This window comes from Hyaena hyaena, unplaced genomic scaffold (assembly GCF_003009895.1).
Source record: "Hyaena hyaena isolate Hyena2069 unplaced genomic scaffold, ASM300989v1 scaffold_1611, whole genome shotgun sequence".
NCBI lineage: Eukaryota > Metazoa > Chordata > Mammalia > Carnivora > Hyaenidae > Hyaena > Hyaena hyaena.
Window position 1 is genome coordinate 177612 of NW_024082244.1, and position 27845 is coordinate 205456.

The 27845-nt window shown below is 39.1% G+C and overlaps 1 protein-coding gene across 1 annotated transcript in view; it reads right to left on the reverse strand.

Annotated features, from left to right (window-relative positions):
- Positions 1–27845, reverse strand: part of CHRNA7 (cholinergic receptor nicotinic alpha 7 subunit) — a 115187-nt gene that overhangs the window by 69468 nt on the left and 17874 nt on the right. The window lies entirely within an intron of this gene.

A 27845-nucleotide genomic window follows, 5' to 3' on the forward strand; every position in this document is an offset into this window, starting at 1 on the left:
TAGGAGGATTAGGAGGAACTTGACGGAGGAACAAGAAGGAGAAGAAGGGGGGAAATGGTAGGGGAAAGGGAAAGAGGCAAACCATGAGAGACTCTTGAATGCTGACAAAAACTGAGGACTGATGGATGTGGGGGGGAGGAGGGATGGGCATGGAGGAGGGCACTTGTGGGGATGAATACTGGGTGTTATGTGGAAACTAATTTGACAATAAGCTATTTGTAAAAAAATAATAATAAAATAAAATAATGTATATGCTTAAAAAATAAAGTTGGGTAAAAATTCCAGTTTTGTAACATCAAGCTTATTACCAGAATGTATAGAGTTTTAAATAAATATAAATGTCTTCCACTTCCCTCCCCCAGGTAAGGGACGATGACCTATGAGAGCCGTGGTACTGTATGCCAATGGTAGTGTGTGGGCCATATTTCTCCCTGGTCCCTGTGGATCTGCCTACCTTTCCTCTAATCTTTTATCTACCAGGAAGCATGCCTGGCCCTTGACACATACCTGCAAGGTAAATTCTGTCCTGATGAGCAAACCAAGTTTCAGAAAGGTGACATGACCCTTTATGAAGGAGCTATTCAAACTTGGATCTTTCTGACTCAAAGCCTCTTTTTCCACATTCTCAAACCACCTAAGGGTGGAGTCCAGCAGGGTGTCAAGTCTGTGTTTTAATCAGAGCTTGGGATAATGTACTAACCATGGAATTTGTACCCAACTTTAGCATAGGACACCTAAAAAAATTCTAGTCAACAACAGCTCTTTTCCAACAGGGATGCAAGCAGTGTTTTACCACAGCTGGTCAAGCCCAACATGGCCTAACAAAAGCCAGTGTGCACAGACCAATGACCAAGTTCCATGCAATAGTTATACTAAGATAGTGGTATTCAGTACTTAGCACTCAATTCCTACCCAAAGGACTCTCTAACCTGGCAACTGCCACTATCTCTAGGAGAAAGTATTAATGCCCCTAAGCAGAGTGCCTAGAAGCTGAGACTGCGAGCTCCTCTAGCAGGAATTACCTGGCCCAGTTAAATGATGGCATACACAAAACCAAACCCAATGGCAGAAAGAACAAGGCATCTGCTGGGGCAGGGTCATAGGGAGGGATGCAAATGAGAAATAAATGCTGTTTCTCATTAAAATAAAAATGAACATGTAAGGAGTTGGCAAATATTCTTTGATGCATCAATGCCCCTGGCCCAGCAGCTCACACTCTGAGCACCTTTGAGATGTGAAACTAGGGGGCAGGGAGGTATCAGAATCCTGAAGAAAGAATAGATAGGGATGCTTGGTGAGGTACAGGGAACAATGTCTTAGTAGGGTCTCAGGCCACACAGCTGCATCCAGAAGTAGATGTCAGTTTGGTTACAGGAAAAATACATCCTATTTTCCAAAATAAAACATGGCAGAGTCTTCTGAGTGGAAAAAGTTATGGAGCTAACACTTCTCTGTACTCTGTACTAAGCAAATGGTCCCCGACAGAGCCATATATTTGAATTGCACGAGTACTCTAGTTCCAGTTCAGTCTCCAATATTATTTGAAAGCATCAGTGAACTCTTTTAGGATACACATCCGTTGCGTCAACTTATTAAGGAGTTGTTGTTTTTAATGGACTTAAAATTAGCCAGTGTTCCATTTGGGTGGCTTTCCTTCTTTTAATTGCATATGTGTCTTCAGCTTCTGAGAAAAAGGCTTCTGTGGTTTGGGAGCTCAATTACTACCAATCTAATTAAAAGGCTTTCTTCTTTCCAACATTCGAACTGAAACCTCATTAGAGTGAAACGGAATTTCTGTGGTGTGTAGCAGCATGGGACTGAAGTGCCGGCATTTCAAACTGTAATCAACACTGAGCAGCAGCCAGCCACCACCAGAGAGCACAATGATGCCAGGTAGGGGAGCCCTCCGTGGAGATTCAAGAGGACCAGCTTACTTATCAGCAAGGAGGCTGCTGTCTGCATTCCGAGTAGGTCTCTTTCCTCCCCACTCCCATCCCATGGCTGCATGCTGTCTGAGGCTCTCAGCTCTCTCAGTCTGCACAGACAAGGTGTCCTACTTCTTCACCATCCCTGGGGTACAGCATCCCCTCCACACCACACACTGAATGTCTGTGTTCCCCTGAAATTCACATGTTCAAACTCAACACCACTGGGAAGCTATCTGGAGGCGGGACCTTTGGAAGGAGATTAGGTCATGAGAGCAGAGCCTCCATGAATGGGATTAATGCCTTATAAAAGAGACTCTAGAGAGCTCCCTCCCTGCTTCTGCCACATGAGGACATAGGGAGGAGATAGCTCTCTGTGAACCAAGAAGCAGGTTCTCACCAGACATCAGATCTGCCAGTGCACTGATCTTGGATTTCCAAACAGCATCACAACTGTGATGGAGAAATGTGTGCTGTTTAAGCCACTCAGTCTGTGGTATTTAAGTTATGGTAGCCCAAGCTGATGAAGACCACTCACAGTCTGACCTCTACTCAGCTCCAAATGGAGCTCTCTGCCTTCCTCCAGCTTCCCTGATCAAAGAATGAAGACTAAGGTTCTCAGTGCAGCACACAACCTTTTCTACAAGTCATAGTCCAGCCAAGTGTTCATTCATTCATTTATTCATTCTTTTATTCACTCACTCAACAAATGTTTACTGAGTACTTCCTGTCTGGGGCATTATGCCATCCAGACATGTAGGTAGGAATTGAACATTGTTCTTGAGCTCATGGAATATAAAATGTGAGTCGTGGGTGGGATTACACAACTCAACAATGATATAATTTCAAAAGGTGATAGGAAAGGAATAAGGCACCTTCAGAGAGGATGACAGCAGTAGATTCCCAAGGATGAGCCTTCACTTTTACACCCTATGATACTGGACCACTAAAAGACATGGATCCCTCATGCCATCACCTGCACCACTTGCCCTTTAAGAGCTCACTCCTCCTCACCTCACAGGGCCTGCCCTTTCCTACCCCTTCCTCCTTTCTCCTGCTCCAGGCCAGGTCCAGATAGGCAGCCCTGGACTGAGGCTGTCTCCTGGCTCACCAGGGGCTCCAACATGGAGCCAGCAACTCAGACAAACCCTGGCTTTGCATAGAAGAATGAGGAGCAGTGAGGAGAGCCAGATTTCAGTTCAACATGAGGAAGAACCTCCCTGGCCTAAAATGGTTCAGCCTACTTCAGAAAGGACATGGCAACCAGCTCCTGGAGTTTTAAACACAGAGGACAACCATCTTCCCAGAGAGGACACAGACACCCTTTGGCGGCCCTCAGAGGGTGAAGCCATGGTGACCTAGGGCCTATGCAGTCTGCAGTGGTCAAGTCTTCCACACACCCTTGTGTCCACACCCACACCTCCTACACCAGCCTCTTGCCCTTCCTTCCTGCCACCCTGAGGACACCCACAGTGTGCTGCTTCCTGAGCCTCCTGCAAGAGGGCTGAAGGCACAATTTCAGCTCACATCCAACTGCCATGCCTCAGGGCTTGCACATCACTGCGCACACTGAGGTGATGTGGAGAACTGGGCATAGAGACTAAGCCTTTGGTATAGAAAGTTGGCAGATGGATCTGCAGTTCCCAGATGTCTCTCTAGCCTCAGGTATTAGGATGTTCCTGGCAGTGCATACAGGAGCTCCACTCCCGCTTCCAGAATCTACTTATTCTACCAAGGAGGGAAACTTTCTTCCCTCTCATCTAAACATCCTCCACTGACAGCAAAGCCACCAGCCTCCTGCACTGCACTTGAGCTTGTTTAAATCCTGAACCGGCTGATGAAGCTGCATTCAGTAGTCTCTTTCCTTGTGACCTGGATGTCACACTGGTCAAACACTGGGATTCCTGTGGGAGGGAGAATGATATCTCCAAACCCTAGTCCAAGGGCCTCTAAATAAATAACCAGCAAGCAGCACAGAATCTGAATATGGTTTCAGTGATGACTCTGCCAGCAGGACAGCATGGCGGAGCAGACCCCATGCCAGTGGAAGACCCTCCAGACTCCAATCTCAGCCCTCCAATCTCAGGTACTCAGTTTCTATGGGGTTCAATTTTCTCTCCTAGGAAATAAGGAGACAACAGCTTTCTTGACCACTGCCCAGAGTGGGAGAGGTAAGGGCAGCCTCATATAAGCTATGACATGTGACTCAGTGCCAGTGGCTGTTCTTGTGGGGCTGCCCTCACACACATAGTTCTTTTGCAAGACCCATACTCCTTCCTGACCCTGGGACCACACGAGAGGACACACGACCCATGGTTGCCATGGAATCACAGGAGGCCCTTGTGACAAAGCACCCCCAGAGTCAACTAGTCTAATGCTTCATTTTTCCCCTTAAATCTGAGCACTTCAGAATATCATTCAGCCTTTAAAAAGAAGGAAATTCTGCTATTTGTGATAGCATAGATAAACCTGGAGAATACGATCCTAAAATAGGATAAAAAATCTGAAATAAGCCAGATACAGAAAAATAGGTAATACATGATTCCACTTATATGAGGAATCTAAAATAGTTGAACTCACATAAGAACAATGTAGAAAGGTGGCTACCAGGGGCTGCAGGAGGGGAGACGAGAGGTCTTAGTCCATGGGGACAAAGGTTCAGCTCTCTAAGATAAACAATCCCTACAGATCTCCTGTGCAGCATGAAGCCTATTCTTAACAATGCCATATTATATATTTTAAAAAAATTTTAAAGGGTAGACCTAATGTTAAACTTTACTACAGAAATTAATAACTATAATAAATAAAGAGGGCAGCAGGGAATTTTTGAGGTGATGGCTATGTTTATGTATAGATTATGGGGAGGGTTTCATGGGTATATGCTTGTCTCCAAACATGTCAAATTGTGTATATCAAATGTGTACAGCTTTTTGCATGTCAATCATACTTCAATAAAGTATTTTTTTAAAGTACACTTTAAGTAGCCATGATTTTTCAATCAATCTTCCAGAATAATCATGTATCTGCTTTGAGTACAATGGTTCTGATAATGTGTAATGTGCTATCTTGCATTTCATATAGTGATTATTCTTCTTGAAGTTATACAGCAACATTAGCCAACATTATTTTGCAGAGCAACCAACACTTTTTCTTTGCTTTTGTGTAGACACTGAGAAAAAGTAGATAACAATACATCTCACTCTGTCTAAATTCTTGTTTGTAGAGAAAATTGCTGGATAACATAAATTCCTATTTGTGTAGTCTCTATAGTTCATACCAAGGATTACTTCTTTTATCTAATTTAATTTTACACCAACCATATTTTTGTCCTAGTTTTACAGAATAATAAACTGAGAGTCTGAGATTTCCCCTAAGTCAGCAAGATCCTACGTCTGACAAAAAACTCATATCCAGAATAAGAAATAAACTCCTACGAATCAATAAGAGAAAGGCAGACAACCCAAGAGAAAAATGGGCAAAAGATGAACAAGCACATGATTATCACCACAAAGAATATCAGTAATAACATAGCTAGGGTGCCTAGGTGTCTCAGTCAGTTGACCATCTGACTTTGGCTCACATCACGATCTCGTGGTTTGTGAGTTTGAGCCCCACATCAGGTTCTGTACTCACAGCTCGGAGCCTGGAGCCTGCTTTGGATTCTGTGTCTCTTTCTCTCCCTGCCCTTCCCCCTAGCACTCAATCTTTCTCTCTTTCTCAAAAATAAACATTAATTTAAAAAAATAACATAGCTAAAACTTCAGTAGACATTTGGATTCTTCCAAATGTAATGTGTGGATGTGCACACACACACACTTTTTAAAAACTATTTCAGTCTTGTGACAGCAATGCAGCAAAGTCAGTACTATTATTATTCTCATTTAACAATGGAGATAATGGGAAGGCTCCCAAATTTAACCTAATATGTCTCTGTTCTGCTCCAATATTTTGCAGTGAGCATATATCACCTTTATAATCAAGAGGGAAGAAGTGCATAATCTTCCTGTGAGGAGGATATTTTGCGAGAGATATCATCTCACAAAATAAGCTTCCAGCCCTGGATCACACAGTTGAGTGCAGAAGCTGAGATCCAACCCCTTATCTTTATCTGTTCATCTCAACACCTATGTTTGAGGCATCATGAGACTCTGCTCCAAATATCATTAACAGTGAGCACCTTGGTGATGCTAACAAAAAATGGTTCCCTTTGGTATGTGTAAAGGAGAGAAATTCTCAATTACCATCTGGAAACCTCCAAAATTCTGAGATGCTTTAGAGGATCAGTGAAGTCAAAACTTTTTCAGTATCATTAGAAGTTATTAGGCTGTTTCCCTCTCATTTCCTCATGAGCCCTTTGCAGAAACCACATGGCACATGATGTCAGCAGCAGACTGAATACAGAAGCAGATAAGAGTTGTCTTCTTCTATCAGTTGTCTTCTATCAAGCTTGGTATTTAGGAGATTTGCAAAATATAAAAAAATGTCACCATTCTCAGTAAAATTGTTTTCATTGGGAAAAATAGTTATTTTCCATAAAATATTAGTTATGTTAAAATGGCATGAGTTTGTTATAATTTAAAAATGAATTAATGAACTTGAACCATTTTCATAATTTTCATTTCTAATGTGGTAAATATTGATAGATATAATCCACGTTAAAAAAATGGGGGGAATTCTCAATAGCTTTTATGAGAGTAAAGGGGTCCTGAAGCTTAAAAGTTTGAGAGCCACTGGTATAGGGCTGAGCATTCATAAGACACCCTGTTTCTTTACCTAAAGACCTGGCCCTCTCAGGGAGCAGACCCCTACTTCATCCTTTCTCTCATTTGGGGTTGTTCGTGGTCTGTGTCTTAAGAATTCAAATGGCAAATGAAAAATCTAGGTATCACAAGCAGACCTGCTTGGATCACCAATGAGCCATGTAGATTTGGAGTGGCCACTGAGCTTTTCTGAGACTCGGTTTCCTGTATGTAAAAATTGGAAACTGAGGGATTCTTGGGTAACTCAGTTGGTTAAGCGCTGAACTCTTGGTTTCGGCTCAGGTCATGATGTCACAGTTCACAAAATTGAGCCCTGCATCAGGCTCTGTGCTGGCAGATTCCCTCTCTCCACCTGGAACTTTCCAGTTTGTGCTGGCTCTCTCTGTCTCTCTCTCAAAATAAATAAATAAATATTCACAAAAAATAGGAAACTGATTGCCATATTTCAAGCAAGTTGCAAGGATTAAATGAGTAGCACACCAAAGTGACTAAAACATAGAACTTTCCACCTTTCACTGATCAGGAATAAGTTCCTCCAAAACAGAGATACTGGAGAGGCTTAGGAAGTTTGGCTGAAAACAGGCAATGTCTCTTTACCTCCAACTGCCTACCATTCAGGGTGGCACATCATTACATTAGTTTTATTCTCACTGAAGTGTGGACCTACAAATAAATGTCTCAATGTCAACATTTATTTCTTAAGTTTATTTATTTATTTTGGGGGAGAGAGAGAGAGAGAGAGAGAGAGAATCCTAAGTAGGCTCCACACTGTCAGTGCAGAGCTGATGTGGGGCTAGATCTCACAAACCATGAGATCATGACCTGAGCTAAAATCAAGAGTTGGACACTCAACTGAATAAGCTACCCAGGCGTCCCTCAACATTTAACTTTTTTAAAGGGTTAAGGGTTATTCTGTGATGTATGCATGTGCAGATGTGAATCTTTAAAAAAAAATGTTTGCAACACAGTTTCCTTCAAGCGTTGGATCTAGCAGCCCTCCACCAGATACGCAGCCTCACAGTGGGCTTGGCCAAGGAATCTCACTATTTTCCTACCAAGGTTCTGGAAACCCTTAATCATCATTGACCTGCTTAGAGATATATACTTATTTCTAACAGTATTGTTAAGCACTAACAAATAAAGGAAACGTGTGCTCTGGCCCTTTAAAACACAGCATTCTGAAGAGCCTGGTACTGTAGATACTGCTCCAAAGAACTCCACAGAGGCAGACTACAGTCCTTGGAAAATTGCCTCTAGAACTCTCCAAAGTGATTTTGAACCCTTTTATTTTATTTTTAGCTACCAAAGTTAAGCCTACATATCTCTAGAACACTGTTTTCAGGAGCAATGCAGAGAAAGACTTGAGGAAATCTCTAAAATCACGCCAGAGAATAACACACATATGTATTTTTTCTCTCCCAACAGGTCAGTGTGTAATTCTTTACTGGCTTAAGCCCAGGTAAGACACATCATAATGAAGGGTACAAAACTGACCCTTCAGCCATTGGGCTGACTCCTTTGGGAAGTATGCATGCCAGATGAAATAGGGGCAAGTGTGTCTCTGGCACTTAGTTCCTTTGGCTGATCCCAACTGATTTTCTTTCCCCTATAAAACCCACTGCCCAGTGCAATACTGAAGGGACTAGGGCCCATCGCTGAGCCACTCCAGCTGCCTGCGTGTGAAGGTATGAGAGGTGTATTTTGGGGAAGTGACCCGCCCTGACCATGTAGCCATTTGGTTCCTGCTGGGTGGACCCTAGACCATGCACTGCCCAGGTTCCCCAAGGGAGACACAGAGTTTCAAGAGTATACTTTTAACTGAGACTGAAAGGTCTTCTTTCCACTCTGTAAAAGGAAGGGCCTCCCTATCTCCCCTAGAAGACCCAAATCTGGAGGAACAAAGCTGGGGAAGTGGACTGTGGAAGTGGAACCTAACAAAGACACAGCACCTTTAGTGAGCAGAGCTGGGAGGTGGAGGGGTGGTGGCAGGAGGACGCAGGAGCGGGGGAAGAAGATTATGGAGGGCAGGAGGGAGAAGGGCTCCAGGTGCACTGCATGACCCTGGAATCAAGCTTTATCTCAACTCTCCTTGAACAGACACAATAAATTTCCCTTTACACTTAAACCATCATCCTAACTGAATCAGTGTCCAAGCATTGCCTTCTCTGTTTACAGCAAATGCAGCACACATAACACATTATCTCCAACTGGGCTAAGAGTAAACAACTGCACCCACTGCCAAGCCCCACACATGCTTGAAAAATTACAGAAATGTCTGCAGCTTCAACTCCAAGCTTTTACAATTGAACTCTGGTGGGAACTGGTCCTGGCACATCTTATCAAAATTGAGGTCCTCTAAAGACATGAACTAGAGATTCAGGGATCCCAACAGAACACTCCATGTGAGACTGGTGCAAAAGGTAGCTTCAAAAGGCCAAAGGGAAGGGGATGAAGTACATGAAGGGAAGGTGGAAGCAGGATGTAAAAGCAGTAACATTATTCTTTGATTTATTATTATTTTTTATTAAAAAATTTTTTATGCCTTCATTTTATTTTGAGAGACAGAGAGAGAGCAGGGGAGGGGCAGAGAGAGAGGAAGAAACAGAATCTGAGGCAGGCTCCAGGCTCTGAGCTGTCAGCACAGAGCCCGACACAGGGCTCAAACCCACAAACCCTGAGATTATGACCTGACCAAAGTGACACACTTAACCGACTGAGCCACTCAGGAGGTTGTTGTTATTTGTTGTCTTTGTTGTTATTTGAAATTTCTTTTTTTATTAAAAATTTTAACGTTTATTTATTTTTGAGAGAGAGAGAGTGTGTGAGCAGGGGAGGGGAAGAGAGAAAGGGAGACTGAGAATCTGAAGCAGGCTCCACACGGGGCTTGAACTCACAAACTGTGAGATCATGACCTGAGTTGAAATCAAGAGTCAGACACATGAGGCACCTGGGTGGCTCAGTCAGTTAAACATACAACTTCAGCTCAGTTCATGATCTCACGGCTGGTGAGTTCGAGCCCTGTGTCAGGCTCAGTGCTGACAGCACAGAGACTGGAGCATGCTTCAGATTGTGTCTCCCTCTCTCTTTGCCCCTTCCCTGTTCACACTTTGTATCTCTCTTTCTCAAAAATAAATAAACATTAAAAATTTTAAAAAAGAAAGTTGAATGCTTAACCAACTGAGCCATCCAGTGCCCCATTATTTGGCATTTCTAATATTTCTACAAGTAATGTAGATTAATTGATTTAATGAATTAAGAAAAAATAAACAAGGACCACAAATAAGGAAACAATGATATAAAAATAGTTCACCACCATTACAACACAGAAAGTTAAAAATTATGGGTAGACATATCATGAGGATAAGGCCTGGGCAAGTTGAAAAAAAAAACTGGAATGACAGCTGCATAAACAAAATATGGCAATATATGAATGAATGGATGGATGGATACATTTTTTTAAAAATAGCAAATACAAGGAAGAAAGGAAAGCAAGTAGATAGGCACAAATAAAATGTAAAATATAGTCTGGGAAAAAAAGCCCAAACAAGGACATACTTACCATGAGTCCTTTATACAATATAATTTAATAAAGCCTTGAATCAAATTAAACATGGTTTCAAAGAAAAGATTATAAAACAACCAAATGAAATGAAAAGGAAACTGCAAAGTTAAATAAATAAACTGAGAACCAAAACAACACGATTACATAGCTAATAAATTAGACACAGAAAGGGACAAACAGACCCAGCTAAAAATTGAGTTAGTGGCATGAAAGCAAGGCATGAGATAATCACAGTTTGTGCAGAGGAAAAACAAAAAGAGATTAAGTCGATTAAGGAAGAGGTCGGAGATGGAGGTGACACAGGAAGACAGGACTAGAACTGAAATGGAGAACAGAACATGAGAAATAGTAAGTGTTCCGGGATAATACACAGAAGACATACTCCTGGTCCTGGTGAAATGGTAGACTCCATAAGCTTAACACCATTGTGCCATAAAACACCTAGAAATGATGGGAGAAATGAAACAAATCTTTTTAAATGCAAACCTAAGCTCATAAAAAAAAAAAGGCATGAGAAATCCCCCAAAACAAAAAATTTAAGAGGAACGAACGTAAAAAACACGTTGTGAGTGCTTAAGTTGATGCTGGCAGAGCTCTGTGACTAGTCAATGTGAGTTGTGACGACTTATATTCACAGAGACTTCAGCAGTGCTTCGGTGGGACTGAGGACAAAGCTTTGATTCCATAGGTGGAGGGGAGCTGAACCAACCCCCCACACCTCACTCATCCATGTGACACAGGCCACAATCCTGTGGACACCCCTAAACTTTCATGGATTTTATCTCCAGGAGCCCCTCGCCTCAACCAAGTTCTCATGGGAAACATGCAAGAAGGATCATCTTGAAACTCTGACATGGGGAGGGAAGGAACAACTCTAGGGAAACAAGCCACCCAGGGCCTTCTCCTTAGCACAGGTGTACCCTCCAGACTTTGTGAGAGATTTATTCCTGTTGGGAAAAGCACATCCTGCCCACATCAATACACTGTAGTCCTTCTGTCTCACCTGTAGTGGGGAAGGGAAGAACTCTATCACCAGAAAACACTTGGGAAGGTCAAGCCCAGAAGCACAGGTCCACCAAAAGACTGAGATTTTATCGTAAGATTACAGAGTACTTCCTCTTCCCACCTTTCCACCACACCACAAGGCTCCAGTAGGACACCAGTGGGTATGACTGAAAGAGTTGCAGACTCTATGCCCAGGAGTGCCAAAAGAAGGCCAAGGTCCAGGGAGGGGAGACAAAAATACGGACACTAGGGGAATGTACAGCTAATGTACAGTAAAGCATAACCACTAGCCAAACTAACAAATTCTCACACTAAACGTGTATTTACTTCAATTCCTATTACCTTAAAGGTCATTTCTGGCTTATGACAGAAAAACCACAAGGCAATTAAAAGACAAGAAAAAATAATCCAAAAGAGACAAAGCAAGCATCAGAAAAAGATTCTGATATCAAATTTCAAATGCCATTCAACTGTCAGACACATGTATTTTCCAAAAATGTTAAAATGTGAAAAAATAAACATATCAGAACTGATAGACTATGGTGTAAAATGTATTTTTTACAGATAATGAAAGCTAAGGAATGTCTGAGAAATAGCAAAAACTTCTCTAATGATCCATCTCAACATCATTCACTCCAATGTTCAAAAAACAAGTGGGGGCAAAGAGCCTACATGGGGGTTCCTTCCAGAATCAACATTGAGATTTTTACAAATTCTCTGAAAAGCAGAGAAATTTCTAAGTTTGCAGATATTCCTAAACTAATTCAAGCAAAGAATCCTTGTCTCCCATTTCCAAATAGCATGTTACCCTGAACACCTGAATCAAGAACTATAAAAGGGTGCCTGGGTGGCTTAGTATGTTGGGCATCTGACTTCAGCTCAGGTCATGATCTCATGGTTTGGGAGTTTGAGTCCCATGTCAGGCTGTGCTGACACCTCAGATTCTTGAGCCTGCTTTAGAGTCTCTCTCTCTCTCTCTCTCTCTAAACTAAACATTAAAAAAAATTAATAAAAAATAATGATTATAAGAAGCAAAATGGGAACATTTCCCTCTTCCAAATTTTCAACAAAACATAACATGAACAGAAAAAATGGGCATTTAAAGCAACCAAAGATCTAGTAAGAGAGACGCAAGATAGTGAGGGCTTCTTTATTTATTTTTATTTATTTTTTTACAAATAGTTTATTGTCAAATTAGTTTCTACATAACACTCAGTGCTCATCCCCATAAGTGTCCTCCTCTATGCCCATCCCCCCACCCCCCCACATCCATCAGTCCTCAGTTTTTGTCAGCATTCAAGAGTCTCTCATGGTTTGCCTCTCTCCCTTTCCCCCACCATTTCTCCCCTTCTTCTCCCCCTTGTTCCTCCGTCAAGTTCCTCCTAATCCTCCTATACGTGCAAACATATGATGTTTGTCCTTCTCTGCCTGACTTATTTCGGTCAGCATAACACCCTCAAGGTCCATCCATGTTGCTACACATGGCCAGATTTCATTGTTTCTCATTGCCATGTAGTATTCCATGGTATAGATAACCCACATCTTCTTGATCCATTCATCTGTTGATGGACACTTAGGCTCTTTCCATGTTTTAGCTATTGTGGAGAGTGCTGCTATGAACATTGGGGTACATGTGCTCCTATGCCTCAGCATTTCTGTATCCCTTGGGTAAATTCCTAGCAGTGATATTGCTGGGTCATAGGGGAGTTCTACTGTTAGTTTCCTGAGGAAACTCCACACTGTTTTCCAGAGGGGCTGTACCAGTTTACATTCCCACCAACAGTGTAGGAGGGTGCCCGTTTCTCCACATCCTCGCCAGCATCTAGAGTTCTCTGATTTGCTCATGTTAGCCACTCTGACTGGCGTGAGGTGGTATCTCAGTGTGGTTTTGATTTGTATTTCCCTGATGAGGAGGGATGCTGAGCATCGTTTCATGTGTCTGTTGGCCATCTGGATGTCCTCTTTGGAGAAGTGTCTGTTCATATCTTCTGCCCATTTCTTCACTGGGTTGTTTGTTTTTCGGGCGTGTAGTTTGGTGAGTTCCTTATAGATTCTGGATATTAACCCTTTATCTGATATGTCATTTGCAACTATCTTTTCCCATTCCGTTGGTTGCCTTCTTTAAAAAGAGAAGCCAATATCCACTCCTGGACCCCTTCAGAGGAGTCAGAGGTCAGGTGGTGGCTGAGAGCAGGGGTGGGTGCAGTCTGTGCAGTAGGTCCCAGACACAGGAGTTTGGGCGAGTGAACACTACTGAAGTAGTGGACCTTCCCACAGCACCTGACCCAAGTGTCTTCCTCTTCAAGCTAATTATGGGACTAAATGCCCAGCCCTGGTGATGCACTTTTATTAAGGACCTACTCTCTGCCATACAGATACCTGAGGGAGTGGCAGTAGCACTGAACATTATATGGCAACACTTTATCCTCTACAGAGACTCCACAGGTCCCACCCTGACCTAAAAGTGGCCCAACACACCTGTTCTTAGTTTTTAATGTTTTCATGCATGTTGCTACTGGCAGCCCCCAGTGTCAACTCCAAGCCTAGGAACACAGTAGCAGAGGACTTTTCATTTGAGGTTCCACCCTTTAAGGAAACTAGGCTGGAGTTGATGAGGGAAACAAGGGTAAGAGAAATGTAGCTTAAATTAAATCTCCCTACAGCTTACAGCCCACAGATAGATACTTGAAGCATGTAGAGCATGACCTTCCTCAAGGAACTCATGGCTGCTTTAGTGCCTTAATGATTTTGTTGTATTAAAGACTAAAAGCAACCTTATCTTAACAACAGCTAGCCCCTTAAGGAATTGCTTCAAAATTCCTTAGAAACTTACTTGATTTCTACTGCCCCTTTCTCTACAAACTTATAAGTATATAATCAGCCACTCCTCACAATTCCAGCACAGCTCTTTCTGCCCATGAGTCCTATCCCTGTGTGATAATAAAACCATCTTTTTGCACCAAAAATGTCTCAAGAATTCTTTCTTAGCTGTTTACTCATAAACCACACTTCAAATTTCATCAGGGTCACCGTGGAAACCAGAGGACTAAAGAGTACTACCCAAACGATGTACATTAATGAAGAGAAAGCACTACAATGCTCTCTCACAATTCCTGGTTCACACTGTTGCCACAAGGATTTTGAGAAGTCTTGAAGAACCTGATTAAATTTTTGATTTACAATGGAATTATAGGATTCTATACAATCTATAAATAATGAGTCCTCTACAGATCTTTAGGCTCTAATCCTTTTCTTATGGACTTGTAGAAAGCTAATAAATTACCAGTGCCCAGAAATAACTTGTCAGTTCAGCCTAACTAATCACTGCACAGTTCTGACACTAAGAAAGGAAATTCTACACTACTCTTCCCCAGCCCAAAAGTCCATCTAATACAGAGCATATTCAGATGTCCTATTCTATAAGGAACAATGAGGAGCTAAATAAGCCAACTTCAGACTATTCACAGACCTCACTTCTTCTTCTAGGAAGTACAATGAAATGATTCATGCCATAAAGCACACTACACCAATTACCAAGAAAAATGTTCCTATCACAAAATCAGGAACAGAATGACTTTGGGACTTTTTTGTAATTCCAGTGATTAAATAGTTTGCATAAAGTTCCAAAGTGTGTCCTTCCTCAATAGATGACCTTTTGTTATGTGTAAGCCACTTAATATGTCAGGGAAACTTTTTTCATTATAAACCCTGAATTAGCTAGGTATAAAACGCTCAGTGCAGGGGATGTTTGAGCTTAAATATACAATTATAGCTGAATCGCTATTCCATAGCTTCCTACCTCCTCACCTCTATCTACAATCATGCCTTAACCTATACATCAGAATAAACTTTCACCTATTTTTATAATCTAGAACAACAATCAGTTTCTCTTCAATATACAAGGGAATGCATTTCTCCTACCTTGGATTCCATAGACAAAATATTAAAATTTTTTCAATGTTTATTTATTTTTGAGAGAGAGAGAGACAGAGCATAAACAGGGGAGGGGCAGAGAGAGAGGGAGACACAGAATCTGAAGCAGGCTCCAGGCTCTGAGCTGTCAGCACAGAGCCTGACATGGGGCTCGAACTCACAAACCGTGAAACCATGACCCAAGCTGAAGTCGGACACTTAATTGACTGAGCCACCCAGGCACCCCTGTAGACAAATTATAAAGGATTAGGTTACAAAATAAGAAGAGATTCCCAGGAAAGTGCCCCCTTGACATTACTTAAGAACTTTCAGTAACTTCCATGGGTTGCCTGGGTGGCTCAGTCTGTTAAGTGTCTGACTTTGGCTCAGGTCATGATCTCATGGTTCGTTGGTTTGAGCCCCACATTGGGCTCTGTGCTGACAGCTAGCTCAGAGCCAGGAGCCTGCTTCGGATTCTGTGTCTCCCTGTCTCTCTGGCCCTCCCCTGCTCATGCTGTCTCTCTCTCTCTCTCTCTCTCTCTCTCTCAGAAATAAATAAAACATTAAAAAAAAAAAGAACTTTCAGTAACTTCCAGAATGAGTTGCTCTCTATTGACTTTCTAACTCATAAAGACACTTCTTAACCTCCCCTGACCAACCACATGATACAGAACTTACTTCCTCCTCCACTCCAAAAGGACCTTCCCAAATGTTAGAATGGTGTCAGAGAAAACCATTTAGCTAGAAAGTTCAAATTAGACCCAGAGTCTAATAGCATAATAACCAATTGCCTAGATTCCTATTGAAAACCACTCATCATACAAAGAACCAGGAAGATTTCAGAGTGAATTTAAAAAGACAATCAAAAGTTGCCAACCACAAGATGACAAGCAAAATATGTTAGAATTATCTGCTAAAGATTTTAAAGCAAACATCATAAAAACACTCCAATAAGCAATTATAAACGATAGTAATAAATAAAAAGATATTCTTGGCAAAGAGATACATGATGTAAATAAGAATCATGAAAACACCAGAGTTTAAAAATAAAATAACCTAAATAAAAACCAAATAGATAGGCTCAACAGCAGAATGATTGAAGAATGGGTGAACTGGGGGATAGACCAATGGAAATTACCCAATTTGAAAAGAAAAAGAGAAAAATTAAACTAAGAAAAAGAAAACATAAACAAAGCCTCAGGGACCTATGAGACTACAACAAGAGTCTTGGATCAAAAAAGAAGGTGGAACTGAGAAAGTACATGAGGAAATAATGTCTGACACTTTCCAAATTTGACCAAAGACACGTATCTATAGATTCAAGAAGTGAGTAAACTCCAAACAAAATAAATCTAAAGAAATCACCAAGACACATTATAGTCAAAAACTAAAGACAATGAAAAAAAAACCTTTAAAAACAAAAAGAGAAAAGCAATAATTTAGCTATAGGGCAAAAGCAATTTAAATATAGTGTATTATTCATCATGAACATCATGAACCACAGTGATCAGAAGGAAATGGCAGAACACTTTGATATGTTAAAACAAATATCAACTCAGGGGCGCCTGGGTGGCATAGTCGGTTAAGCGTCCGACTTTCGCTTGGGTCATGATCTCACGGTTCGTGGGTTCGAGCCCCGTGTCGGGCTCTGTGCTGACAGCCAGCTCAGAGCCTGGAGCCTGTTTCAGAGTCTGTGATTCCCTCTCTCTCTGACCCTCCCCTGCTCATGCTGTCTATCTCTCTCCTAGAAATAAATAAAACATTTTTAAAAAATAAATAAATAAATAAATATCAACTCAGAATCCCATATCAAGTGAAATATATTGGTCAGGAATAAAGGAGAACTCAAGACATTTTCAGATGAAGGCAACTAAAAGAATTTATTGTCTATTATTCTACCTTAAAAGAATGGATAAAGAAAGTTCATTAAACAAAGGAAACACAGGGGCGCCTGGGTGGCTTAGTCGGTTGAGCATCCGACTTTCGCTTGGGTCATGATCTCGCGGTTCGTGGGTTTGAGCCCCGCGTCGGGCTCTGTGCTGACTGCCAGCTCGGAGCCTGGAGCCTGTTTCAGTCTGTGACTCCCTCTCTCTCTGACCCTCCCCTGTTCACGCTGTCTCTCTCTCTCCTAGAAATAAAACATTTAAAAAAGAGTTTAAAAAAAATAATAAATCAATAAATAAACAAAGGAAACACTGAAAGAAGAAAACTTGGACATAAAGGAGAAAAAAATAACAGAGCAAGCAAAACTATGAGTAAATTCAATAAGCTTTATTTCTCCTGTTGAGTTTTCTACATTGTGTTTGATGGCTAAAACAAAAATTATAAAACTGCCTGAGATGGTTCTAAATGTATGAAGAGGAAATAGCAGAGATGATTATAAAAACAAGAGATGGCAAAGGATGCAGAGGTAAGATTTCTACACTGTACTGAAGCAGGTAAAATGACCACATCAGTAACCAATAAGCTATTTATACATAACACAATGCCTAGACACCCACTAGAAATATATACAAAGAATTTCACTCAAAAACACAATTGATATGGTGTGCCTGGGTGGCTTCATCAGTTGAGCACCTGACTCTTGATTTTGGCTCAAGTCATGACCCTAGGGTCATGGGATCAAATCCTGCAACAGTCTCCATAATGAGCATGGAGCCTGCTTGGGATTCTCGGGATTCTCTCTCTCTCTCTCTCTCTCTCTTTCTCTCCCCTCCCCTCCCCTGCTGTTGTGCTCTCTATCACTGTAAAAAAACAAAAACAAAACAAAAAAACACTTTTGATAAACAAGATGGAATTCCAAGAAAATGTTTAAATAACCTATAGAAAGTCGGTAAAACAAAAAAGGAAAATGAAAAAAAAGATAGAAACAATCAGAAAACAAAAACAAAATGACAGACTTAAGCCCTAACATAGCATTTATTAATTTACATTATTAAATGTAAATGGACTAAACACAGCAACTTAAAGAGAGACTGGGAAAGTAGATTTTCAAAAATGACCCAACTATGCTGTCTACAAGAAACTTAAATCAAATATAACAATATAGGAAGGTAGAAAGTAAAAAGAAAGAAATATAAATAGTATGCAAACCTTATCCAGATATATCAAAACTGACTATATTAGTGTCAGATAAAGTAGCCTTCAGGGCAAAGAAAATTATCAGAGACAGATAAGGGCATTACATAATGATAAAAGGGCCAATTCACCAAGAAGACATAGCAATCCTATATGTGTGTGCACAAAACAATGGAACTTTAAAACACATAGAAGAAAAAAACTAAAAAAGAAAAATAGAGGAGAAACAGAAACATCCACTATTATAGTTGGAGCTCTCCATACTTCTCTCAGTACTTGAAAGAACAAGCAGAAAGAAAATCAGCAAGCTTATACAAGAACTCAACAATAATAGCTATGAACAGGATTTAATCAACATTTATATAATACTTCAACCAACGACAGCAGAACATTCTCTTTTTATGTGTCCATTGAATGTATACCAGGATAGATTATATTCTGGTCCATAAACAAACCTTAAAATTTTCAATATAATTGAAATCATACAGGGGCGCCTAGGTGGCCCAGTCGGTTAAGTGTCTGACTTCGGCTCAGGTCATGATCTCACAGTTTGTGGGTTCGAGCCCCATGTTGGGGCTCTGCGCTGACAGCTAGCTCAGAACCTGGAGCCTGTTTCAGATTCTGTGTCTCCCTCTCTCTCTGACCCTCCCCTGGTCATGCTTGCTCTCTCTCTCTCTCGCTCTCTCTCTCTCAGAAATAAATAAAACATTTTTAAAAAGTTTGAAATCATACAAAGTGTGTGTTCTCCAACAACAATGAAATTAAACTAGAAATCTATAAAAGTAGGATAATAAGAAAATATTCAAAGTCTAAAATTCTGAAAAACAGATTTCTAAATAATGTGTGGGTCAAAGAGGAAGATACAAGAGAAATTTTAAGAGATACATTGAAAATGAAAATATAACACCAAAATTTGTAGAAGAGAAATGAAGCAGTGTTGAGAGGGAAATTTATAGTATCTGAATGCATACATGAGAAAGAGGAAAAGTCTCAATAATCTATTACCACCTGAAGAAGCTATCAAAAAAAGAGAAAAAATAGTCCAAAACTAAAATAATAAATAAAGAGCAGAAACTAACAAAATTTAAAACAAATAGATAAAATCTATTTGAAATGAAACAAAGAGCTGATTATTTTAAAAGATCAATGAAGTAACAAACATTTAGCAAGATCAATAAAGAAAAGAAAAGACACAAATAACGAACATCAAGAATAAAAGAGGATATGAAAATAGATCCTGCAGAGAACCAACAGATAATAAGATAGTATATTACAAAGAACTCAATGCATAAAAGTTTTAAAGTTTAAAAGAAATAGACCAATTCTTCCTTCCACTCCCCTCAAAAAAGAAAAAGAAACTATCACAATGCATCAATACAAAATAATTTAAAAAGCTATAACTAATAAATAAACTGAATTTGTAATTTTAGAACTCTCAAAAATGAATCTCAAAGATGAAATGACTTCACAAAAGTATACCAAACATTTGAAGATGAATTAACACCAATTATACACTACTTCTTCCAGGATTAGAAGAGGATGACATATTTACCAACATAATTATGAAACTAGTATTACCCTGAAAACAAAATCAGAAAAAGATAAAGTACAAAAAGAGAAAACATATGACAATAATTCTCATGAACATAGACAGAAAAATTAGTAACAGAATGTGAACAAATGAAATTCAGCAATATATAAAAAGAATGATGTGTCCTGACCAGAGTTTATTCCAAGGATTTGAGGCTTAACATTTAAAAATCAGTCAAGGGGCACCTGGGTGGCTCAGTTGGTTAAGCGTTCTACTTCGGCTCAGGTCATGATCTCACGGTTCGTGTGTTCAAGCCCTGAGTAGGGCTCTGTGCTGACAGCCAGCTCAGAGCCTGGAGCCTGTTTCAGATTCCATCTCCCTCTATCTCTGACTCTCCCTGCTCATGCTGTCTGTCTGTCTCTCTCTCAGAAATAAATAAACATTAAACAAAATTTTTAAAAATAAATAAATAAATAAATAAATAATCAGTCAACATACTGGTGTGCGTGGGTGGCTCAATCGGTTAAGCGTCTGACCTCGGCTCAGGTCATGATCTCCCAGTTCGTAGGTTCAAGCCCTGCATCAGGCTTTGTGCTGACAGCTTAGAGCCTGGAGCCTGCTTCAGATTCTGTGTCTGCCTCTCCCCTGCTCACACACTGTCTCTCTCTCTCACTCTCAAAAATAAATAAAGGTTTAAAAAATTTAAAAATCAGTCAGTATAAAAATCAAAATATTAATAGGCAAACAAGAAAAATCACACAATTATATCCACTATATCAGAATAAGCACTGAACTATTAAAAAATGTTTTTTAAAGGAATGGGGGAAATGCCTTTAACTTCTTAAGGAACATCTACAAGAAATCTACAGCTAACATTATATTTAGTGGCAAAAGAATCAATTTGTCCCCAAGATCTGAAATAAGGCAAGGATGTCTGCTCTCAATATTCTTGTGCAACATAGTGCTGGAAGTTCTAGCCAGTGCAATATGTTCAAGACCAAAAAAAAAAAAAAAAAAAAAGGCACCCATATGGGGAAGGGTGAAATAAAGTGTCATTATTTTCAGAAAACATAATTGTCTGCATAGGAAACTCCAAGAATTCTACAATAACAACTCTAATAATAAATGAGGTTAGCAATGTTGTAGGATACAAAATGGATACACCAAAATCAATTCTATTTATACATACTAGCAATAAACAAAGCATGAAAAAATTAAAACTACATTACTATTTACAGTTGTTTACAAAAGAAAGGAAAAAATAAATGAAAGGAAGGGAAAAGAAGAAAAAAGGAAGGGAGGAAGGGAGGAGTAAATCTTATAAAATATCTACTGGACGCATATGCTGTAAACTACAAATACGGATGATAAAAATCAAAGATATAAGTAAATATATAGTCATATTCATGAATTATAAGACTCAATATAATACTCTCTAAATTTATACATAGATTTTATGCAATTTATATCAAAATCTCTGAAAGATAGCTGTAGATATTCACAAGATTATTTAAAATATATATGGAAAGATTAAAAAAACAAGAATAACTAAAACAACTTTGAAAAAAAAATGTGAAGAATTATCCTATACTATATTTCATTTCTTATTAAACAGATTCAGTAATAAAGACTGTGTGATATTAGCAGAGGGCTTACCACACAGATCAATGGAATAAAATAAAGAACCCATTAGTAGACCCACAGCAGTGTGGTCAATTGATTTTTACAAAAGTGCAAAAATTCAAGAGATAAAGGATAATCTTCTTGATAATTGGGCTGTAGCAATTAGGTATTATATTTTAAAAAGTGAACCTAAATATCATATCTTATACAAAAAATAACTAAAATTGGGTCACAGATTTAAATGTAAAATATAAAACTGTAAACTTTTTTAAAAAGCATAGGAGAAAATCTTGAGGACCTTGGGCTTCCCTTTTCACTTTACTATAGTATCTTCTCATGTTTTTAATTTTGACAATGTCCAATGTATTTTTGGTTTTAGTATTTGTGCTTTGGATGTCTTATTTAAGAAACCACTGCCTAATCCAAGGTCATCAAGAGAAATTATTACCTAATCCAAGGTCCGGAAGATACGTCCCATTTTTTTAAGAGTTATAAAGTTTTAGCAATTACATTTAGTTCTTTGATACATTTTAAGCTAATATTGGTATATGGTATGAGGTAGAGGTCCAATTTTATTCTTTTTAAACATGATATCCAAGTGTCTCAGAAATGTTTATTAAAAAGTATTCTTTCTTAAAGCTACATATTTTTAATCATTATTTTATTTTGAGAGAGAGAAAGGGCTGACAGCATAGAGCCCAACACTGGGTTTGATCTCACTAACTATGAGATCATGACCTGAGCCAAAATCAAGAGTTGGACACTTGATTTGGTGGACTGAGCCACCAAGGCACCCTTATTTAAAAAAAAAAAAATTCTTACCCATATTATCTGGGCACATTCATCAAAAAGCAATTAGTCAACAATTTCTAGATTTCAAGATCCTTAATTCTAATCCATGGGTCTTTATGTCTAATTTTATGTCAGTATCATACAGTCTTGGTTATTGGAGCAAGTCCTCCAACATTTTCTTCCAAGATTCTTTTGTACAAAAAAGCCAGCTAGGAATTTGATAGGAATTACATTGAATCTGCAGATTAATTTGAAGAGTATTCCCATCTTAACAATACTAAATCTTTGAATCCATAGACATGGTATATCTTTCCAATTATTCAGTTATTCTTCATTTTTATTGAGGTATAATTGCATATATTATTTCAAGCATAAAACATAATGATAAATATATTTGCATATATTGTAAAATGATCACTACAATAATTCTAGTTAACATCCATCACCATATATATTTACAAAATGATGTGGAATTTTAAAATCTGAAAAGATATTTTCTCCTTCATTTTTGAAAGATAATTTTGCTGTATTTAGAATTCTTAGTTGAATCTTTTTTTTTTCAGCATCTTGAATAAGACATCCTACTGCTTTCTAGCCTATGATTTGTATAGACAAATCAGCTGTTACTCTGAGGATTCTTTGCATTCTATTTTCAAGATTCTTTCTGTATTTGGCATTCAATAGTTTGATTATGAAGGTTTCTTTTTCAATTTTTAATTTTAATTCCAGTTAGTTAACACAGTTCTATATATTGATTCAACAATTGCACACTACTTAGTACTCATCATGACAAGTGTACTCCTTAACTTCCATCACCTAATCACTTCTAATTATTAGTCAGTTTCTTGGTGTCTCTCTCTCTCCCTCTCCTTTGTTCATTTGTTTCATTTCTTAAGTTCCAGATATGAATGGAATCACATGATATTTGTCTTTCTCTGACTGATTTAACTCACTTAGCATTATACTCTCTGGCTCCATCTACATTGTTCCAAATGGCAAGATGTCATATTTTTTTTATGGCTAAATATCATTCCATTTATCACATATTCTGTATCCATTCACTTATCAGTTATGAAGTGTTGATATTCTAGCTCAGTGAGCTTTTTGGATATCTAGATTAATGTTTTATTTTTTATCAAACTTGGGGAGTTTTCGTCCATTATATTTTTATGTATATTTTTAATTTTTATATATATATGTATATATATATATATTTTTTTAAGGAGAGAGAGACAGAGTGTGAGCAGGGGAGGGGCAGAGAGTGAGGGAGACACAGAATGGGAAGCAGGCTCCAGGCTCTAAGCTGTCAGCACAGAGCCCAACGCGGGGCTCAAATTCACAATCTGTGAGATCATGACCTGAGCTGAAGTCAGATGCCCAACCAACTGAGCCACCCAGGAGCCCCTAATTTATATTTTTAATTTACATCCAAGTTAGTTAGCATACAGTGCAACAGTGATTTCAGGAGTAGATTACTTAATGCCCCTTACCCATTTAGTCCATCCCCCCTTCCCATAACCCCTCCAGTAACCCTCTGTTTTTTCTCCATATTTAAGAGTCTCTTATGGTTTGTCTCCCTCCCTGTTTTTACATTATTTTTGCTTCCCTTCCCTTATGTTCATCTGTTCTGTGTCTTAAAGTCCTCATATGAGTTGAGTCCTATGGTATTCGTCTTTCTCTGACTAATTTCACTTAGCATAATACCCTCTAGTTCCATCCACATAGTTGCAAATGACAAGAGTTCATTCTTTTTGGTTGCTGAGTAATACTCCATTGTGTGTGTGTGTGTGTGTGTGTGTGTGTGTGTGTGTGTGTGTGTGTGTGTATACCACATCTTTATCCATTTATCCATCAATGGACATTCGGGCTCTTACCATACTTTGGCTATTGTTGATAGTGCTGCTATAAACACTGGGGTGCATGTGCCCCTTTGACTCCATTACATCTTTAAATATTCTTTCTTCCCCTTTATCTTCCCTCCATCTAGGACTCCCATTTTACAATTATTGATATATGATATAGAAATGAGAGTCATAGGGAAAACGTTTTTTTTTCAACAAATGCTCCCAGGCAAAAGGTTTTATGGACTGTAAAAATCTGGATAAGGTCTACTAAAGATAGGTTTGCAAGTAGTGTTTTCTAAAGAATCACCAGACAGGTCAAATAATGACCATTCTCTGACAATGAGACTTTTAAGGAACCCTAATGCTGTTCTGTTCCCTTCTGTGCTAGTAAGCTGATGGCTTTCTACATGATTGCACATTGTAGGTTTCTAGGTTCCTGGGCAGCTGGGAATATGGGTAAGGAAACAGGGCAGGTTATAAAGCTCATTCTTCTTACCAGGGTTCAGTAGATTTTCTTTAATAAATGTTCCCTCAGACTTTTACAAGCCTTTGGTTAATTTCCAAAAAATTTTTAAGAAGTTTTTATAAAAAAATTTTCAGGTTTCTTCTTGATTTTGTGGAGGAGAGGATTTTCAGGAGTTCCTTAATCTACATTTTCACTTATATCCTTCAGGCACTCCTTTTGACAAAGTTCTTCATAGGGCTCTGGCACATAGTTCTGGTTCAGTACCACCATTTATAAAATTCCTATTAAAAATGCAATTTTGACATAAGCATGCATCTTCTTCTTCCCAAATAAGAAAAAAATATTAAAGTAATGTGTCAAGACATAAATTCATATTTACAATAAAAGACAAATATGAAAGGTAAAAGGATACAAAACATAAACAGCTTAGAATCTGAAACATAAGTGGACAAGAAATGATGATGACTTGTCAGAGTCTGCAAAGTACAAATCTAAGTCAACAAAGAGGAAGCTGAGACAGAACCCAGAAAAAGTCACAAATTAAAGGGAGGAGCTAGGGGCGCCTGGGTGGCTTAGTCGGTGAAGCGTCCGACTTTCGCTTAGGTCACGATCTCGCGGTTCGTGGGTTCGGGCCCCACGTCGGGCTCTGTGCTGACTGCCAGCTCAGAGCCTGGAGCTGGTTTCAGTCTGTGACTCCCTCTCTCTCTGACCCTCCCCTGCTCACACACTCTCTCTCTCTCTCTCCTAGAAATAAATAAAACATTAAAAAAAAAAAAGGGAGAAAAAAAAAAGGGAGGAGCTAAACCTAAAAGTGTAGATGGGGTTAAAACAGGAGGACTGGGACAAAGCATGTATAAAAATCATTTAAATGCCCCAACATACTCACATTCACATCTAGGAATTGCTCCTGCCTGAGCTGGTAGAATATTAGAAGTTTACTCTCCGGACTCTGTATGAGACACAAAATTTCAACTGTAGTAACATACTGAAAACAGATGTGGGGTTATGTGGGGTTAGGAGTACTTACTTGACTTCCCTAGCACCAAGATATCCATGGATACACACAAATACCACTTTTTACGAAAGATGGTCTCATTGTGGGAAAGCCTCTAACATGAAAAACAGAGACCAAAATAAGGAAGGGATAAAGAGACTCTGAAGATACAGACAATATGAGGAGCAGATGAAAACTTTCAAAACCCCAAAAAAAAATAACTTCAGAGATGGAAGAGAAGCTATGGCATTAATGTAAGAAGAACAAGTTTCTACAAGAAGCAGACACTACCAACAAGGAACATTCAGAATGCAAAACAGAGCTCTTGGAAACTGAAACACTGGAAGATAGTAGACGAAAGAACAACAAAATTCTGAGGGAGCATTATTTAGCTTATTCCCAGCCAAACTATGGAGTACAAGAAAAAAATAAAGTCACAAAAAACCTTGCTTCATATAAGCATATTCTTCTATGGTCCCTTTTCTCGCACTTCTACTGATGGTCACCATCCAACAGAATCAGAACACAAACATAGTAAGACATCATGATTTCCTAAAAAAGGATATAACTAGAGAATAAGCAACAGAATTCCTCTACTTGATAGCTGTGGCATAGTAAAAAATAACACACACAAACACACACACACACACACACACACAATCTTTGTTCCATGTTCCTGAAATTACAGAGTTTTAGATTCTCAGAATTCCCTGAATGATAAGAATGATTTCATTATGCTAATGAAGTACTTAAGGCAAAAGCAGGGGATTCCCTTAAAGGCTTCAGGATGGAGGCTGATCATCAGAAAAACCCTAGATGAGATTAAAGGACTGGGACTTTCAGCTCAACCTTCCAGGAGGATGAGGAAGAGATGCTGGAAATTGAGTTTAATAATGTGGCCAATAATTTAATCAAGTGTGCCTACAAAATGGAATTTCATTAAAAATTCTAGACAACAAATATTGGAAGAGCTTCCTGGTTGGTGCACAGGTAGGGTGGCATGATCTTGCTTCTGTGCTTGGGACCCTCCTAGACCTTGCCCTACATGCTGCTTTATCTGGCTACTCCTTTACATCCTTTATAATAAAACAATCATTGAAAGTATAGCATTTTCCTGAGTTGTGTGTATTGTTCTAGGGAATTATTAAACCTGAGGGGTATTGAAAAGTCCTGGCTGATAGCCTAGAGACCCCATTTGTGGCTGGCATCTGAAGGAAGAGCAGTCTTGCTGGATTCTGTGCCTTTATCTTGTCAGATCTGATACTAACTATGGGTAGTTGGGGTGAGAATTGAATTGAATTGTAGGACACCCAGTGGTATCTGAGACTTGTTGACAGAACCCAATAGTAAAAGAAAATACTAGTTTGACAGCTGTGCAGCAGACCTAGGGAACAACCAATTTACTTTCAAATAGGAAGACAAAATGCTTCAAAAGATATGTCTCCAAGAAACTGAAAAATAAAAAACTACCTGTGTCTGAACAAAGGAAGAACAATTTATACTTCTACTAAAACGTTTAGGGATGGAACAGTGATTTTACATGAGAAATTCAACAACTGGAAATAGATAATAACATTAGCTTTGAGGAAAATAAAAAATAATGCTAGAAAATAAATATAATCATAGTCTACTACATGGCTCAAATGTGAATAGTAATTTCATAATTACGTTTAATACTGTATATTAACTTAACTGAAAATGATATAATTCCATGGAGAGAAAATGGGAAGAATAAGGAAAGTGTATTACATGTTTGGTGGTGGGGTATGAATGGAGAAATAAATCTTCACTTCTGCATTGGGAAGTCCTTAGATATTGAACATAACTCTAAACCAAAAGGTAGTGGTTTTTACAAGCATTTCATTTAGAGATATAGATATAAATCTCAAAGAAACAGCTAAGAAATGAAAGCAGTTGTGTCTGGGAAATGTAAATGGAGGCAGGTATATAAATTAGCCATAGAGATCTATTTTAGTGCTTAATTTATGTGCAAGAATTATATTAACAAAAATACAAATTTTTAAAAAGTATCACCACCTACAACAGTACTGTGACATTATCACAGTAAGTATTATTATTTTAAGGAAAAGGATCCAAGAGGATCCAAGAGCATTACCAAGCTCACACAACTTAGGAGGGTTTGAGCTCAGATTGATTGATTGATTTGGAGGAAGGGGAGAAGGGGCAGAGGGAGAGAGAAACTTAGGCAGGCTCCATGCCTAGAGTGGAGCCCAAGGTGGGGCTTGAACTCACTACTGTGAGATAATGACCTGAGCCAAAATCAAGAGTTGGACACTTAAGTGTCTGAGCCACCCAGGCACCCCTGAGTTCAGTTTTAAACTCTCTTATTATG